This window comes from Ambystoma mexicanum, chromosome 5p (assembly GCF_040938575.1).
Source record: "Ambystoma mexicanum isolate Mex_15411 chromosome 5p, UKY_AmexF1_1, whole genome shotgun sequence".
In the NCBI taxonomy this organism is placed as follows: Eukaryota; Metazoa; Chordata; class Amphibia; order Caudata; family Ambystomatidae; genus Ambystoma; species Ambystoma mexicanum.
The window spans coordinates 660,451,797-660,469,031 of NC_090930.1; the positions used below are offsets into that span (position 1 = coordinate 660,451,797).

General features: G+C 51.4%; 1 protein-coding gene across 1 annotated transcript in view; it reads left to right on the forward strand.

The window, feature by feature from the left end:
- LOC138481112 (magnesium transporter NIPA2-like) overlaps positions 1–17,235 on the forward strand; it is a 304,692-nt gene that overhangs the window by 75,057 nt on the left and 212,400 nt on the right. The window lies entirely within an intron of this gene.

The following is a 17,235-nucleotide window of genomic DNA, read 5'->3' on the forward strand; positions in this document are numbered from 1 at the left end:
TATGAGGGCGGCAGGTAATTTTCGCTACAGACCCCGATGCCCCGATTGGCCCTGCACAGCTCGGCGATGAAAGGTGTAGGTAACACGTTCAGGGTTATGGGGCCTACGCAGGTAAAGGGGTAAAGCGCCCAAGCGAAAAAGACATGAGGTGCGCAGCTATAAATGATGAATAATGGAAACAGTCACAGCAGTATGCAGGTTGGTTAATGTCGTACCAATTGCGGTTGGGGGGATGTGGCACGTAATATGTGCACTGTAAAGCACTGTTACTACTTCTTTTCGTACACTGTAACCACCGGAGGGGATATAAAAAGGGCAGCATCCGCTCTCGATAAAGGGGTCAAACACCAGTGTGGGGCCAGTCAATGCTTCAAGGGATGTTACGTTGGAGTTTAAGGGTAAAAGCGCAACGCGGAGGAGGGATTTCAACAAGGGGATTGTCCACAGGGGGGGGGGTGGTGGGTTAAGGGGGGCCGATTCGTCACTGTGCGTCCCCCCTCCCACAAACATTGACACGCTAGGGTATGTGTAACTTTATCCTTCCTACCAATCGGTCTCCTCTATCCATACTCAAACATGTCTGCATTCGGCGAGTACTGGCCACGATGGCACGGGAGAGGGTAGGAGATGCAGGAAGGAAAAATGGGGGAACTCTCTGCCGCCGGCAGCCCGCAGAGAGTCTTGGAGGAGTGACATTGCGATCCCTGTAGCAAAGCGCTGTCAGGCCCATAGGGGAATGCACAGCCAACAGATTAGACCTTACGGTGCCCCAGGAGTACTAGACTCAGGGGAGGCCCTGGGAAAAGGGGAGGGAGATAGGGGTCTTGGAAACCATTCCAAACCCAAAAGAGAGGGCCGGGGGGGGATCAAAAGAACAAAGGTCAAAATACAACAAAGGTATACAAGGGGAAGCCCCCCGGGGGGGCGAAGGAATTGGGGGATGAGGGTCTCGAGTAGAGGCTGTGTTAGAGAAGAAGTTGGGACTGTGAGTCTAAGTAGTATGGGACACTAGTACATATGGACATCGCAGGACGATGACTTTTTAGGCAGGGAGAAAGTGGTGGTGGGTTGGCACCGGAGGTCGGGGCCGGCCCGGTGTATGTATGTGATGTTGGGACACTGTCGGTGGTGTCTGTATAGGAACTTGCCAGTCGCAAGGCGCCAAGGGGCGGCCTGCGTTAGATAGAAGGGGACCTGGGGGACCCAGAGAGGGGAGGGGGCGGGCAGAGCTGCATTTTGGGTCAATGGACCAAAGTTAAGAGGAGAACTAAACGATATGGATGGGGGCAAGTGGCAATCAATGACAGATGAACACGGGGTAGAGAGAAGATAGACAGGGCCGGGCTACCCCAGAGGCGTCCGCACGACGCCGACGGGGAGGGGGGGTGGGGGGGGACGACCCTAGGTAACCTCACACGGAGTAGAAGAACCTGTGGTGTGGTGAATTACGGATCGTATGTAAGATAACTCCAAGACTTTATGCAAAATAAAGCTGCTGTGGCATTAACACTTCCAATCGTACAACTTGTCTCCGCCTATTATTGCATACACAGGGAATGTGGAGGAGGGAAGGCCGTCACGGGAGAGAGGGTGGGGGGGGAGCGGCTGGGGGGAGGTGCCGGCCTACACGATACCGGGGCTACAGGTTGGTTGGGTGGTGGGCGTGCAGTGGGGGGGAGGTGAATGGCGTTGGGATGCCCCCGCTACGGCGGGCGAATGCGCCGCGGGACGTGGCATGGCAGGCGCCGCCCCTTAGTGGGGGCTGCCGGGCCAGAGACTCGCCCCCCCTCCCCCTGAGCCTCAGCTTCCTGGCGGCACACGGGGGCGCGGGGGGGAAGGGTTAACCCACGTCCGCGAGGAGGGGGGGGGGCCGAGGGGGAGGGGGCCGCCCCGGAAGTGGCTGGGGGTACCTGGGATTGTTTGGGGGGGGACAGGAAGCCGGGGGGGGGAAGACCCTACAAAAGGGTAGGATCGTCGCAGGACCGATCTCTTCCTCCGGCTTCCTGCCCCCCTCCCACGTGTGGTGTGGCACAAGAAGAAGCATTTTCCCACCCGCCCTCCCTTTATGAAGAAATGTGTTGTAATGAATTTGCTTCCTTTTCAGGTCGCCCGGCGGAGTTACATTGCGATCCCTGTAGCAAAGCGCTGTCAGGCCCATAGGGGAATGCACAGCCAACAGATTAGACCTTACGGTGCCCCAGGAGTACTAGACTCAGGGGAGGCCCTGGGAAAAGGGGAGGGAGATAGGGGTCTTGGAAACCATTCCAAACCCAAAAGAGAGGGCCGGGGGGGGGATCAAAAGAACAAAGGTCAAAATACAACAAAGGTATACAAGGGGAAGCCCCCCGGGGGGGCGAAGGAATTGGGGGATGAGGGTCTCGAGTAGAGGCTGTGTTAGAGAAGAAGTTGGGACTGTGAGTCTAAGTAGTATGGGACACTAGTACATATGGACATCGCAGGACGATGACTTTTTAGGCAGGGAGAAAGTGGTGGTGGGTCGGCACCGGAGGTCGGGGCCGGCCCGGTGTATGTATGTGATGTTGGGACACTGTCGGTGGTGTCTGTATAGGAACTTGCCAGTCGCAAGGCGCCAAGGGGCGGCCTGCGTTAGATAGAAGGGGACCTGGGGGACCCAGAGAGGGGAGGGGGCGGGCAGAGCTGCATTTTGGGTCAATGGACCAAAGTTAAGAGGAGAACTAAACGATATGGATGGGGGCAAGTGGCAATCAACGACAGATGAACACGGGGTAGAGAGAAGATAGACAGGGCCGGGCTACCCCAGAGGCGTCCGCACGACGCCGACGGGGAGGGGGGGGGGCGACCCTAGGTAACCTCACACGGAGTAGAAGAACCTGTGGTGTGGTGAATTACGGATCGTATGTAAGATAACTCCAAGACTTTATGCAAAATAAAGCTGCTGTGGCATTAACACTTCCAATCGTACAACTTGTCTCCGCCTATTATTGCATACACAGGGAATGTGGAGGAGGGAAGGCCGTCACGGGAGAGAGGGTGGGGGGGGGAGCGGCTGGGGGGAGGTGCCGGCCTACACGATACCGGGGCTACAGGTTGGTTGGGTGGTGGGCGTGCAGTGGGGGGGAGATGAATGGCGTTAGGATGCCCCCGCTAAGACATTTAATGAAAATAGACTTACCCATCAACGAACCGGATAGCTGGAACGGAACTGTCGGCTAGTGTAGAGAAAGCTCGAGCATGTACTGTGTCAGCAGAAACTGAACTGTCGGCTCATGCTGGGAAGGCTCGAATGTGTGCTGTGCTCCAAGTGCCACCTTGTCCCGTTTTAAATACATGGGGAATGGAGACCTCAAGGCAATCGCATCCTGACTTATTATTTGAACACCGTTTCCTTTATTTTGATACCCTATCCCACACTCTATCTATAATTGGTTGTAAGGAATTGGCAATAGGTTTTTCTTAGCGTAGGCCCTTTTATTTTGGCACAACACCACTAGGACTGCCATATTTTTCATTTGATGGCCGACGCTTGCTCCCATCTTAGATTTAGGTTAGGCTTTTTTCCCTCCTGCATTATAGTTCAATTAACACCCTTGAACTGTGATCACTTGTGTATGTCTATCTTTACTGTTGCCACCACGAGTTCCTTACACCTGTCACCTCACTGAACTCTTTAGCCTGTCCTTCGACTCTGCTTCCTTTTCCTCTATTTTCAAAACCGCAATGGTCGGGGCGCTGTTGAGCAGCCAAGAAGATGGCTGTTTAAGCTGGGAGCTCCGGCCCCACTCAATTTTTAAATAAACCCTGCACATATCCTATATTTCAGTATTCCAGCAGTTGAAGTGCGAAGTGGACTGATTGAGGAACAAACAGCTCTGTGCTGACATCGAATCCTGTGTGCAGTGAGGAGCGCCTCTGCGGATTGTGCTGGCTGCAGATGAGGCGAGGCTTGGATGCCGCACCCGAGAGGCCTGGGAACCCAAGCTGCGCTTCCCCTGGGCTGGTGCTGCTTATTGTGACCTCGCTTAATCCTGGCCCTATAGATGATCTGTGTGCCTGCCAGTAGTGATTAATATCTGACTGGGGCATTGCTGCTGACGAGTAAGGGGGTATCCCTGACCCCTTTTTGGAGCCTGAGGGCCGCTGTACTGCTGCATGCAGCTGTTGTCCTGCTGCTGGGGGCTGTCTAGTGCCTGTACCCGACTACCAACTTCGCCCCTGTTGTGAAGCACCCGGACAGGGTGCTGTACGGTGCGGTTTGCACCGCAGTGAGCTCCTGCCCTACCCCCGCCCCCAATCAGGAACCAGACTGCGTGGGGCCTTCCTGGCAGCCCGCGCGGCCTCCTGGTCACTGACTGATCTGCATACTGACCCCTGTACCAGCCATAGCGGGCATCAGTTGTTCCGTAAATTGGTACACCCGCCTTACATGGACTCTACACAGGAGGGGCTGCTACAGCGTATGTGGATATGCGATGCGTGACCCTCGCTGTGGGTCGCCGTGGTCCCCTCCAGCCTGATCCTCACACGATGGGGTGCCCTATCCTGGCCTACCCGTAGCCTGATTCGGTAACCCGAAGCTGGCATCAAAACTGCCCTGAAGCTCCACTACAACACACCTGTTGGCGGACGGCTCTCCGGTGCCACTGAGACGCCCCCGTGACCCTACAGCTGCTGGCGAGGCCGTGGAGGAAACTACAGCGACATTGGCAATATCTACCATATTGCCTCCAACACCCGATGGCCGGGGGCTGGTGCAGAAACAGGCGGTGAGTGTGCCGTGCCCTAAACGGTGAGTGTGCCGTGCCCTAAACCCTCTTTGCAGCCTGTGGGCATTTATGAAGCTGAGCGAGACAGCCATTGAATTGAACTACAGCTGCGTCCCGCTGCAGATTCCCATCCCCCGAGCCGCCCCCCTCCCCCCGCACGGCTGCGGTGGGTGTGTTTTGCCCCGGATGGCCTCTCCCTTAGCAACCTCTGAACATCACAGTATTCCTGGGCCTCTCTGACCGGCTGCGCGGCCCCTTGAATGTGGCCTGTCTTGACGGCAGGCTTTTGTCTCCCTGCGTGACCCTATGCCTGCGTAACTCCACTGCACGCACATAGGTGACTGCCTAAGGGGTCTCTAGGTCTTTTCTTGACCCCTGCGTTGCCCGATCGGGCCTGGAGTATCCTGCCACAACGCCGGCTTGGTCATCTCTCTAGTTGCATTGAATGTATGGTGCTTTCCCCGAGTGTGAGGCAAACTACATAGCTCCTCCAACCAATCCTCAGTAGGCAAACAGACGCGGATAGGGTGACCTTATACTGGTGGATAGACTAGACTCCGATATCTCTCCAACTGTCCCTGGGTTTCATCACAGCTCCTATTCACCTGGCGCCTCCTGCCCCGATCTCACTGTGGGACAATATGACGAAGAGTTCTGGAGGCAAGATCAAAGGGCCTATGGACTCCTACACCAACACCTCCGCCAAATCCTCGGGTGGCTCTGACCCAATGGCTGACGGCGACCAAGCCTCGACTTCAGGGATGTCTAGAGATTACCATTTGCTGGCAGCAATGCAGAATGGATTTATGGCGGTTAACATTGAGGTGGCAGCTCTGCATTCGTGGCAAATAACACACTAGAAACTGAATAGGTAAATCGAAGGTTTCTTATTTGAAAGCACAATACAGGAATTGCAAAGAATGACAAGTGACAGCGCAGTTGCAGTTGTCAGACAGAGCTCCCTCTTCCTGCCGTGAGCATCTCAGCTATATAGTTGTATCAGTAATATGTTGTTGCACTTTCCTCATCTTGACGTTTGTGGACATTTGCAATAGCATTTGTAATAGCAGACAACAGCGCGTTGTTCTCAAGCCTTGCGGTTCCATTTTGAAATAGCCATACGCAGTAAGCAGCTTTGGCAATATCTGTAAGATATCTGGGGAGCAACAGTCTTATACTCCTTATAAGGTGTTTATTGTGCATAGCTATGTCTTGTAAGGTGATACTGTATGTGTGAGGCTCAAGGCAGGGGGTGTGGGCCAGCGACAAGGGCGCAAGAGTCCAGCCTTACTGACGAGCCCTAATGTATAGGTCCAGGCCTTTAATGTAGAAGCATGGTTACTGTGATGTATAGTTGTAGGGGCATCCTGCCACATAAACCCCCCGGTTTGGTCATCCCTGAAACAGGGTAAGACCACAGGGCGCATTCAATCTATCCCTGCGGGTCTCTGTATTACATCATTCTCCTGTCCAGCGTCACTTTGTCAGGAAATGATGGATGAGGTGCCTCCCATCTTTGGCTCCACGGATAGTAGCCATTTCGAGCATATGGGTCTGGGTCAGGACGGGAAGGCATTGGCGGATATTTATGTGGGTAATCTAAGAAATGGACTGGTCCCAACCGTGGACAGTATGGGCTTGTCCTGTCCTCCCATAATAATTCCTTTATTTCTGCATCAGATAGATGTTCTAGGTGAACTATCATTTCCCTTTTTACTCTGGCCCCGAGCTTGCCGGTGCTATCAACCTCGATGTGTAGCAGCTGAGCTGCGGCAGGTTTGGGAGCGGTTTGTTTGGCACAATGTGCAAGCAGACAGCGAATAGGGATAATCGGCATAACAAAGGCCACAATTATAACAACAATGATCAATGCACCATATAAAATGGATGATCCTCGCGATCCAAAAGTGTTTTGAAACCAAGTGAAAAGGGGTGGCTCATATCCTGTATTAATTTCGTGCAAGGTGGTGCCAACCCCATGGAGGTGCTTTATTACTTCATCTATCTGGGAGGAGTTTGCGGGTAGCCAGGTGCAGCATTCCAGCCCGATAATTTTGCATGTTCCTCCTTGGGCGGGTAGCAGGTAATCTAGTGCCATCCTATTTTGGGGAACCATTGTTCTAAGGGCTGTTTGTTCAGTTTTCATAATGGTGAATCCTTTGGCAGTGTAATTCGCAACTTGCTCAAGCAGTAGAGAGAGGGCGTGTAGGTCAGTTCTGTTCATGGCGGTTCCTATGCTAGGAACCAGGAAACCTAAGAGACCCTTGAACCATTCCCGTGCATTCCTTTTTCTACGTTGTGGTGCCTGCTGCTGTTTGGGAAACTGAGGCGTATGTGGCATAGCAGGACGTATGTACCCAATGGTGCAAGTACCAGACCAGTTAGCTGGCAGCCACTGGTAGGCAGTGGATCCACAAAGCAATTGCGTTCCTCTGTATGTATAGAGTGTGCCAAGTCCGATCTATGAAAGTCTTGTCAAAACAGGTCCACCCCTGTTCCTCCAAAACTATCAAGGACCACATCGACTCCCTGGCCCCTGCCATGGCTGACTTCTGCAATCACTCCTTCGCCTCTGGAGTCTTCCCATCCCCCCCTCAAGCACTCCCTTGTGACCCCCTTCTTAAGAAACCCTCTTCCGACCCCTCCTGCCCAGCTAACTATCGCCCAATCTCTATCACTCCCTTCCTGGGCAAGCTCCTGGAGAAACTGGCCATCTCCCAGCTTAATCTCCATGCTGAATCTGTTGGTAGTCTTCATGACCATCAGTCAGGCTTCAGAGCTGCCAGAAGCACGGAAACTGCTCTCCTGAACATCCGTGAGGACCTGCTCTTTAACCTTGACTCTAACACCCCTTGTGTTCTCATTTTGCTCGACCTCTCTTCTGCCTTTGACACTGTCAACCACACCATCCTGCTCAACCGTCTCCGTGATAACCTGGGTATCACTGGTCAGGCTCTGGCGTGGCTGACTTCCTTTCCAATTGACCCTCACAGGTCCAACTGGGTTCTTTCCTCTCTGACATCTTTTTCTCTACCTGTGGTGTCCCCCAGGAATCTAACCTCTCCCCCTGGCTGTTCAACCAGTATCTGGCTCTTCTTGCTCACCGCACCGCTGCTCTTTGTCCCAACTTTCAGTGCTGCGCGGATGATACCCAGCTCATTTGAGGCTACCCTCGGCCTCCTCTTCCCCTTCCCTCATCTCTGACTGTCTCTGTGCTATCCAGGAATGGTGTGCCGCCAACGACCTCTGCCTTAATGCCAGTAAGACTGAGATTCTACTTATCGGCACACCCACTCCCTCCTTCCCTGCAGCTCTCTGGCCGGCCTCCCTTGGCCCTCTTCCTGCGCCTACCTGCAAGGCAAAAAACCTTGGTCATCTTTGACTCCACACTCTCTTTCTCTCCTCACATATCTGACGTCTCTAAGAAGTCACACTACCAGCTACACCTCCTTAGAGGTATCCTTCCTTTCCTCTCCTTCCCCCAGAAGCTCACTGTCTCCAGAGCCCTGGTTCTCTCGAAGCTGGACTATTGTAACAGCCTCTATCTAAATCTTCCTGCCTCTACTCTCCGCCCTTTGCAACTCATCCAGAACAGGACTGCGAGACTTGTCCTTGGCCTCAAGCCCAGGGACCGTATCTCTCCAGGACTGAAATCGCTACACTGGCTCCCAGTGGCTGCGAGGATGAAGTTCAAAACCCTCTGCATTGTCCACAAGGCCTTCTGGGGCCTTGGGCCAAAATACCTTCAACTCTCTCTTCCGAAATATCTTCCTTCTCGAGCTCTTCGCTCATCCACCTCCAACTACCTCAGGGTCAGCCACTTCTCCAAGCAACGAGCTGGGGGTAGATCTCTCTCCGCAGCAGGGGCCTCCCTCTGGAACAGCCTTCCTGCCTCCCTGAAACTTGAGGAGAACCATCTCCGGTTCCGGAAGCACCTCAAAACCTTCCTCTTTGCCTCCGCTTTCTCTCCCTCGCTCGCCTGCCAAAATCACTGAATCTGCTCCTGGGCCACTCGCCGATCTCGGTCCTTGGCCCAGCCACTCTTCCCTGCACTGCCTACCTGCACTACGGGACTGTCTCTGTATCCTACAGCCCCTTCTCCCGGCACTTAACTTGCACTTGCCACCAGCTGGCCCTATTATTTATCTTGTATTCTACTAACCATGTACTGCACTTTTCCCCCTCTCCCCTTCCCCTTGCACTTTTCCCAGTCCCCTCTACCCTTGCACTTTACGCGATCTGAATGACACCTGGCCTAGTAGGATCGTTGTCTGTCTCCCTTTGTTCCCGCCCCCCCAGCCTCGTCGCGCCTTGAAACACTTGTGTATAGGCGCGTTACAAATGCCATATCATATCATATCATGGGCGTTGTCCGACAGCAACGTGGTGGTGTGACTGGGAGGAAGCGTTATATTGTAGTGGCGTGGAGGGAGATGCTTATGCCATGGGAGAATAAGTAGTCATATGGAGTGTAGCCCATTGGCTTAGTTCCATTATCAGTGAAAGAGATGAGTGCAGTGGTTACATATGCTTTTGGAATCCTGGGAGGACTGGTATTGCTGAAGGACGGGTAGACGCGTGCCCGGGGCAGTGAGTACTGTAAAGTGGAACAATAGGAGTTAGTCAAATTCAAGAAGTAACACCATTCATCTAGGTAGAACGGGACAGGGATAAAGGAAATTCCCCCACTTACATGTGTTGGGGTGTGTGCACATATATTCAGATGTATTCATTACATCAGCATATGCCCATGAGAAATTTTGGAAGGTGTTGGTATCTGGATGTAGGATTGCTGAAGTTAGCAGCAGTAGTTTTATCACCGCAACAATCAATAGCCACATGTTTGTTAGGTAGTGGGAGCCTCTATACCTATGGTAGCTTAGTTCATTAAGTCTCCAGTCTGGTTGGCATATATTAGTGCAGTATATACAGACATACAGGAGTGGAGACTAGTTAAGTGAGAGAAAAAGCAATAGCCAAGATTTTAAGATAAATGGCACGGCCGCTGTGGCAATCCGATCTAGCGCACGTATTCGAATAAGAAGCTTGGCCCACCAGGCAGGGCAATGACTGGTCCAGGGTATGTTAGCCTGTGACCCTCGTGACTGTTTATAGTGCACAGTAATCCTTGGTACCTTATCAGAGCCACATAGGCATACCACTAGATATACACTTTTGTACATTTCAGTCAGTGGTATTACTAGCTAGCGCAGTCCAGCCCTATGCAGATTGTGGCCAAACGTTCCCAGCAATTCTGGTGATCTCGTGACCTTGGGAGATGGAGATAGCAGATGGCAAAGTTCAGGAAGCCAGCAGGGTAGATGCTTGGTCAAGCGTGGAGCAGAAAGGTAGGTCGGCATGCTGTAAATGTTTGTGGGCTGGCAGCTGAGCCGGAGAATAGGCTGCCCAATAAATAAGGCAGAGGATGCAAAGGGCAGGTATACAGACCAGCTAGGAGGCAAAAAACCCTGGCATGTCACTTGGGTCAGGTGGAGCTGGTCTGTGATGCAGGAGCAGAAGCAAAGGCACTTGTTGAGGCGCTAGGCTCACTTAGCCCCCCGCCCCCGACCTCTGGTACTGGTGGGCCTTGGTGCCTATATTCCAGGTGTGCAGCCTTATTATGTCTGCATGAAGAAGAAACAACTTTTGAGAGCGTTGGGCCACCTGCAGATGGCCGGTGTACCAAGAACCAACCTTGGAGAGCGTTGGACCACCTGCAGCAGGCAGATGGCATGTGTGGCAGGGTGTCAATGTGCTTTATCTGCCGGTGGCAATGGTGCTGGTGGCAGTATTCTGTAAGTTATACCCCTGGATCGGTATGGGAGTGTTGCTGTCTAGAAGTGTCTGATGCAGTGCTCCTAAAGGCTTGTCCTCTGTGGCCCCGGTGGCGGCTGTAGCAGGGTGTCTTTGTCCTGGACCCCTGGAGGCGGCAGCTGGCCGGGTATTTCCGCAGTCACTTGTGGCGTCGTCCTGGTTCTCTGGCTGTGGTTCTTCGGCCGATGGTGCTGTCTTTACACACTGGCTAGCGTGGACCCAGGCGTCATGTACCCTGCAACAAACAGCGTTGTGGATTCTCAGCAGAATTTGGTATGGGCCTTTCCACCTTGGTTGTAGCGAAGACTTTCCCCTGATAGACCTTCAAGACCACCCAATCCCCAGGCAGGAGGCTGTGGCACGGTGCTTCAGGTGGTTGAGGAAGAGCTTCCTTTATCCGCTGAAAGTGAGAACTGACATGGAGCATTAGTTTTTTGCAATAGGACACTAAAAGATCATCATTCAGTTTTAAGTTACATAGTTCAGGAGACAGTGGGGGAGCCACTGTCATCCGCATAGGTCTGCCCATTAGAATTTCATGTGGTGACAGTCCATGTGTCCTATTCACAGTATTTCGTATGTTCATCAGCACCAGGGGGAGGGCACCTGGCCAGTTGAGGCCTGTCTCATGGCAAACATTGGCAAGGTGGTTTTTCAAATCGAAATTTTGGTGTTCCACAAAACCAGAAGACTGAGAATGGTGCGAAATGTGTAAATGCTGAAGGATACCTAAGGCCCTGCAAATGTTCTGTACAATCTGGCCAGTGAAGTGTGTGCCTCTGTCAGAGATTATGGAAACTGGGAGACCAAAGCGAGGGATGAACTCTTTTAATAGCCTTTTTGCTACTGTGTTGGAATCTGCATATTTACACAAATAGGCCTCAGTCCATCCAGAAAATGTGTCAATAATGACCAAGACATATTCAAAGGAAGCACACTTTTACATTGATATGAAATCCATATGTAAGTTCACAAAGGGCCCATGGGGCAGGTTTTCCTGGATTAAGTCATGCAGGTGGTGCAGTGAGCACAGTACTTTTGTGCTGTGGAGGGGAATCTGGGAGCAAACCAATATCTTTGGACATCAGTGGTCATCTTCCCTTTGCTGGAGTGTGACGCAGAGTGAGCAATATGTGTTAAATAAGGTAGCAGAGAGAGTTAGGCCACTAACCGGCCAGTGCTGTCACGCCATAGGCGATCAGAGCAACATGCACATCCTTTAGCTTCCCTGCGCTGTTTCTCATCCTGAGGGGCTGCTTCTTGGAGGTCTGCCAGAACGGAAAGGGATGCTAGGGGATCATCGTATGAGAGGAGGAATAGTGGTACATAATCAGGAGCCTGAGGGCCATGGAGTTTAGCATTTTTGGCATACTGGTCTGCCAAAGCATTTCCCTAGGAGATACTGACTGAACACCGGGTATGGGCCTTACATTTGACAGTGGCCAACTCGGTGGGTAGAAAAATAGCGTTAAGCAGTGCTTCAACATAGGGTGCATTGAGGATTAGTGTACCTTGGGCAGTGAGATAACCTCTCAGTTTCCAGAGTGTTCCATAATCGTGAGAGATACCAAAGTAATAGCGGGATTCTGTGTATATAGTGGCTGTGTTGTGTGGCGATTGTGCAAGCCCTGATTAGGGCAAAGAGCTCTGCAACTTGTGCCGATTCTACTACTGGAAGCTGAAAGGCTTCTACTGCCTCCATGGTGGTACACACTACACAGCCTGCCTGGATGTTTCCTGCAGGGTCCCTAGGACATGACTCAACATACAACACTAGGTCAGCATTGGGGAGGGGGACATCTTTGAGGTCGGGTCATAAAGAGGATATTATGTCAACTGCGGCAAGGCAATCATGCGGTTGACCATCCTCAGGGGTGGGAAAAAGGGAGGCAGTATTTAGGGGGGGGGGCACATCTAATGAGTGATGTCGGTGCTGGCGAGGAGTAACTTCTCATACTTGGTGAGGCATGCAGCCGATAGGTGTTGTGTTTTACCTCTGAGTAGTAATGCTAATACAGAGTGTGGTACTGACACATTTATGTGGTGTGCCTGTGCAATGTTGTCAGCTCTGGAAAGCAAGAGTGGGGCGGCAGCCACTCCCCTCAGACATTTAGGGAAGGCAGAGGCTACGGGGTCTAACTGTGAACTGAAATAGGCTACAGGGCGTTGTAGGTCCCCATACTTCTGTGTGAGTACGCCTAAGGCATACCCCTCTTATCATTGAACCGGGTAAAGAGGTGTAATCTGGCAGGGCGAGGGCAGGTTCCACAGAGGGGGCAGTCTTAATCTTGGCGAAAGCTGCGGTAGCCTCGGTAGATCATGTGAGTCTATCCGGTGCAGCATCTAATAGCATCTTCTGCATGGGTGCTACAATGGAGGCATAGTCAAGGATCCAGTGCCGCTAAAAATTGCTCATCCCTAAAAAAAGAAAAAGAGCCCAGCTGCCTCTTGGTGTCCGGGATGGGACATTGTCGGATGCATTCAATACGGGAGGGGGCAAGGCGCCTAGCGCAGTGAGAAATGTCATGCCCTAGATAACGGATGGTGGGGAGGCACATCTGGAGATTCAACCTATTCACCTTGTGGCCCTTGACAGCCAGTGCCGCGATGAGTGTCGTGAGTCAGTACAGCATGCTTCAAAGGAAGGAGATGCTACCAGGAGATCATCCACATATTGTAGCGTGAAAGAGCCGCTTATGAAAGATCTTGGAGGTCCCCCTGCTGTATTTGGGAGAAGAGGGAAGGTGAATCAATGAATCCCATGGGGAAGGATCTGTAGATAAGCTGCTGCTGTTTGTAACCAAACCACTAACAATTTCATCCCTCTGCATACACCTCTGAAATTCTAACCAAACACAACCACAAACCTATAACACAACAAACTGCACAAACTTCACTACTCCTCAACAACAAAACAAACCATACACAGACTCGCACAGCAGCACATGATGGCTACCAACTGGAAAGCACCCCAAGCCCAGCAAACGGTGTTAACCAGGCTGAGACTGCCAGCGGCACATCACTGCTCTCTTGCACTTTTCCTGCTCGTTCCCACTAACTCACCCCCCCCTTCCCTTTTCGGAGCCGCCAGAGCGCCAGGGGACCACTCCGGTGGTGATAGTGCGCGATACAAATATCCTTTTACATTAACATTGTATGTGAAGGCAAAAAGGTATTGTGAGTCTTTGTGGATCGGGACAGATCAATGCATGTAAAGAAGGTTGCGCTTGCAGGAAGGAATGAGAGTATCGTGATAGGATCTGGCACCACCGGGTGAGAAGGGATGACGGCCTTATTAAGAGCTCTTCAATCATGTATGAACCTATATTTGTCCTTTCTTGGTGAGAGAAAGTATGGGGGTATTGCACGGGCTAATGTTGTAGTACAAAATACCTTGGTCAAGTAGTGATTGAATCACATGCCTGATACCTTCTGCTTTGAGTGAGATCCTGTGCTGTGGCACTCGTGGCAGCGGGACTTCAGGATTTAAGGTGACATGCGCTGGTGTGGCAGAGATGATATGTCCCACATCATTAGCATGTGCAGCCCATAATGAGACTGGCAGTGAGTCAAGGAGGTCCCGTAGTTGCATGGTTTGGGCGTGGGTGAGGAGGGCAGGGTACTCTTGGGGGGTGGGGCGGTCGGGCGACAGAGAAGAATGTTGTAGGAGGAATAAACATTCAGTCTGTTTAGATTGTGGAACCTCTAGGTAAATGCCATCCGTGGAGCAGTATATTATAAAATTCATTTTGCACAACCAATCAATCCCCAATAAGTTTGCAGCTGAACATGGGCTAAGGAGAAAAGCTTGTTTGCTAAAAATGGGACCAATTGAAACTGATAAGTTGTTTGACACTGGGTGTGGGATGGCTGTCCCAGACATTCCAGTAGAATTTACAATTTCACCAGAACCAGTAATATGCAGGAATTCAGCAGCTCGTAGAGTGGACCGGCGTCAATTAAACAATTGACCTTTTTCCCCTGCATGCTACACTGGAGATACGGCCCGGACTGGTCCAGGAGTAGCAAAGCAGAAGACAGCACAGCAGAGTCCCTCTGGCAATGTCATTGTGGTCCATATGAGACATGCATGTCTTGGTAACCTCCACCAGTGTTTGATGGAGGCGGTGGTGGTGGTGGGGGTCGGGTGTTGGGGTTGGAGGAAATGTGCAGTGAGCCTGAGGCATGTTGAAATCATTTCTGTTTGGCGTTGGGCCATATTGCCGTGGTCTGGCAGGTTTTGTAGGTCATTGTTGGATCATGTGACCCGTCTGCTTACAGTAGCAGCAAAAAGGTGGGCCGGGTTGGGGCTGCTGTTCTGGCAAAAAATGGGTGTGTAAGCCTGCTGAAGCTGGCAGTTTTTGGCAACCGTAGGAGGCTGTTGCTTAACAAACTGCCATAGTGAAGCAGGGCATCCCCTGTTTGGAGGTGCGTTTTTTTTCGTTGAGCATGCTGTATTTGTAATGCCATGAGGTGGGCAACCCCATCTTGCTCATGTCTTCATTTTGTCGTAAAAATGTTGTGCAGCCTGCAGTGCTTTTTCAACTGATTCCGCTTGCCACCCTGCCTGCACATTTTGAAATATTGTTTGACATTTCAAGGAGGAGACCATTAACAATGTGCGAGACAAGAGCAGGTTGTGCTTGGCCTCCAGCATTAGTAATGCCAGAGTATTTCGTAAAATAGTCTTGCAATCTAGCCAGGTAATCGGAAGGCGATTCCGCCTGGCTCTGCATACATGCAGCAATTTTGTGGCAGTCAGATTTGACAGGGTATTTTTGTTTGAGGGCGGTGAGTGCCTCCACATTAGCAGTAATGGCAGTGTCGGCAGGGTGTGTCAGGCCATTGGAGTTTGTCCATAATCTGTTTGTATAGCGTGTCTTTCAGTACTGCTCAGAGAAGCTGCTTAAGGTCCCCAATCGTGCGATCATAGCATGAAGTTACAGTGGTCATATGCTCAATGAATACAGCAGGATTGTTAGGCAGAATGGGGAATTGCTGTGCCATATGATATATCAGTAGAGCTCCAAGGCGTGTGTATTCTAATGGCAGGTATTTGCGACATCTGGTTGAGGGTAAGTCCGCATGGACAACAGGGCAGTTTCCCCTTGGACAGAAACTGACGCTTCCATTGTGTGCAGTGAAGGCAGCTCATCTATGGAAGAGTGTGATAGTTGCAAATCTTGTTTAGTAAGGAGACGCATGGCAGCATTGGCAAGGGGTGACCCTGGATCTGCTGACACACAGTATTTGCGTAAGAAGGCAGGTGACCACTCTGGTTCTAGGCTGTGTCGTTGCTGACACCTGGCTGCTGCAATAGGCTTTGAGGAAGCCAACGGGGGCTGTTTGGCAGCTCCCCTGGTAAAGTGAGGTGAATAGTGCATGGGCGGGGAAGCTGCCGGGGACAGCGACACAGTGGAAGAGGTTGATGAAACTGCATCAGCTGAGGTGGAGGAAGTTGGGGGGGTGGGTGGGCAGGGAGGGAGGGCGCTGCCGGAGTTGATGGCAGAGGGTGAGGTACGGTGGGTGGGTGGCTGGGTGTGGCACGTGTGCTGGGACTCCCTACTGCAGGAGAATAGGATGGCAGTATCTCATTAAGGAATCCACTGGGGGGTGCTGTTGGCACCGCCTTGGAGCATTCTTTCTTTATCTCATGTTGTAGGCAGGGATAGAGACCTGTGTGCCTGGTGTGTTTGATGTTGGGCCGGCCGGCATTTAAAGCATGTTTTATATTGGTCAAGTTCTCTCTCTAATTGTAAGTGCCTTAGTGATTTAGTTTGGCTTAGCCTGAGGCAAATTTCAGCTTCTTTATACCATGCGAAGAACGCTGCCCATTGATTTTGCGACACGTTAGACTTCTATTCTCCAATACCCCTCTCAACGCAACCAACCGGTCTATCTGGAATGACCCAGTCTTAGACCACTAAAAATCCTTTTGAAACCTTGTATAGACATTCAATTGTGACAAAAATGTACATGAAAAAGACCCATACGTTGAGAAACTATAAAGGGCATCAGTTCCTACAGGTGGAGTGGGAGGTTCCCTCTTAAACGCCCCTGAGCCAAAGGGGTAGTGGGCCTGCAGGTTATTCAGACCAAAGTCGGGACAGACAGACAACCTGAAGATAATTGGTATTTATCCTCTGACAGTTTTAGCAACACACACCACACAAGAGGGAGAGTCTCGGGTTTAGACAGCAGAAAGCAAGTGTGGATAGATTGTGCAGAATAACAGGGCACAGTTACGACACAGGTAGACCAGATACCCCACATCCGTCTTATGCACGAAACAAAATATTCATTTGCAGGGCACCTCTAGCGTGAACAAAAGATATATCAATATTAGGGCTGCAAGGCTAAGGGTGTTGAATAGCTCAAGAGTGAGAAGGATGCCAAAACGAATTTATCATTTTTTTTTTCTTTCAATTAATGCAATCCCTCGTGTGTGTGTGTGTGTGTGTGTGCGCATAGCATGTGACACTCTTGGTATACGTGTGAGTGCAGAAGAACAAATAGAACCAAATACTGCGCAGGAGCAAAACCCACTCAGCCATCCATACCATGCATATGTGGCAACTACTGAACACAACAATACTATCTAGGGCCCACGAAAAATGATTCGGTATACCCGGAGTGTTTAGGTCAGGCTTGTCCAACCTTTTTGAATGTGGGGCCG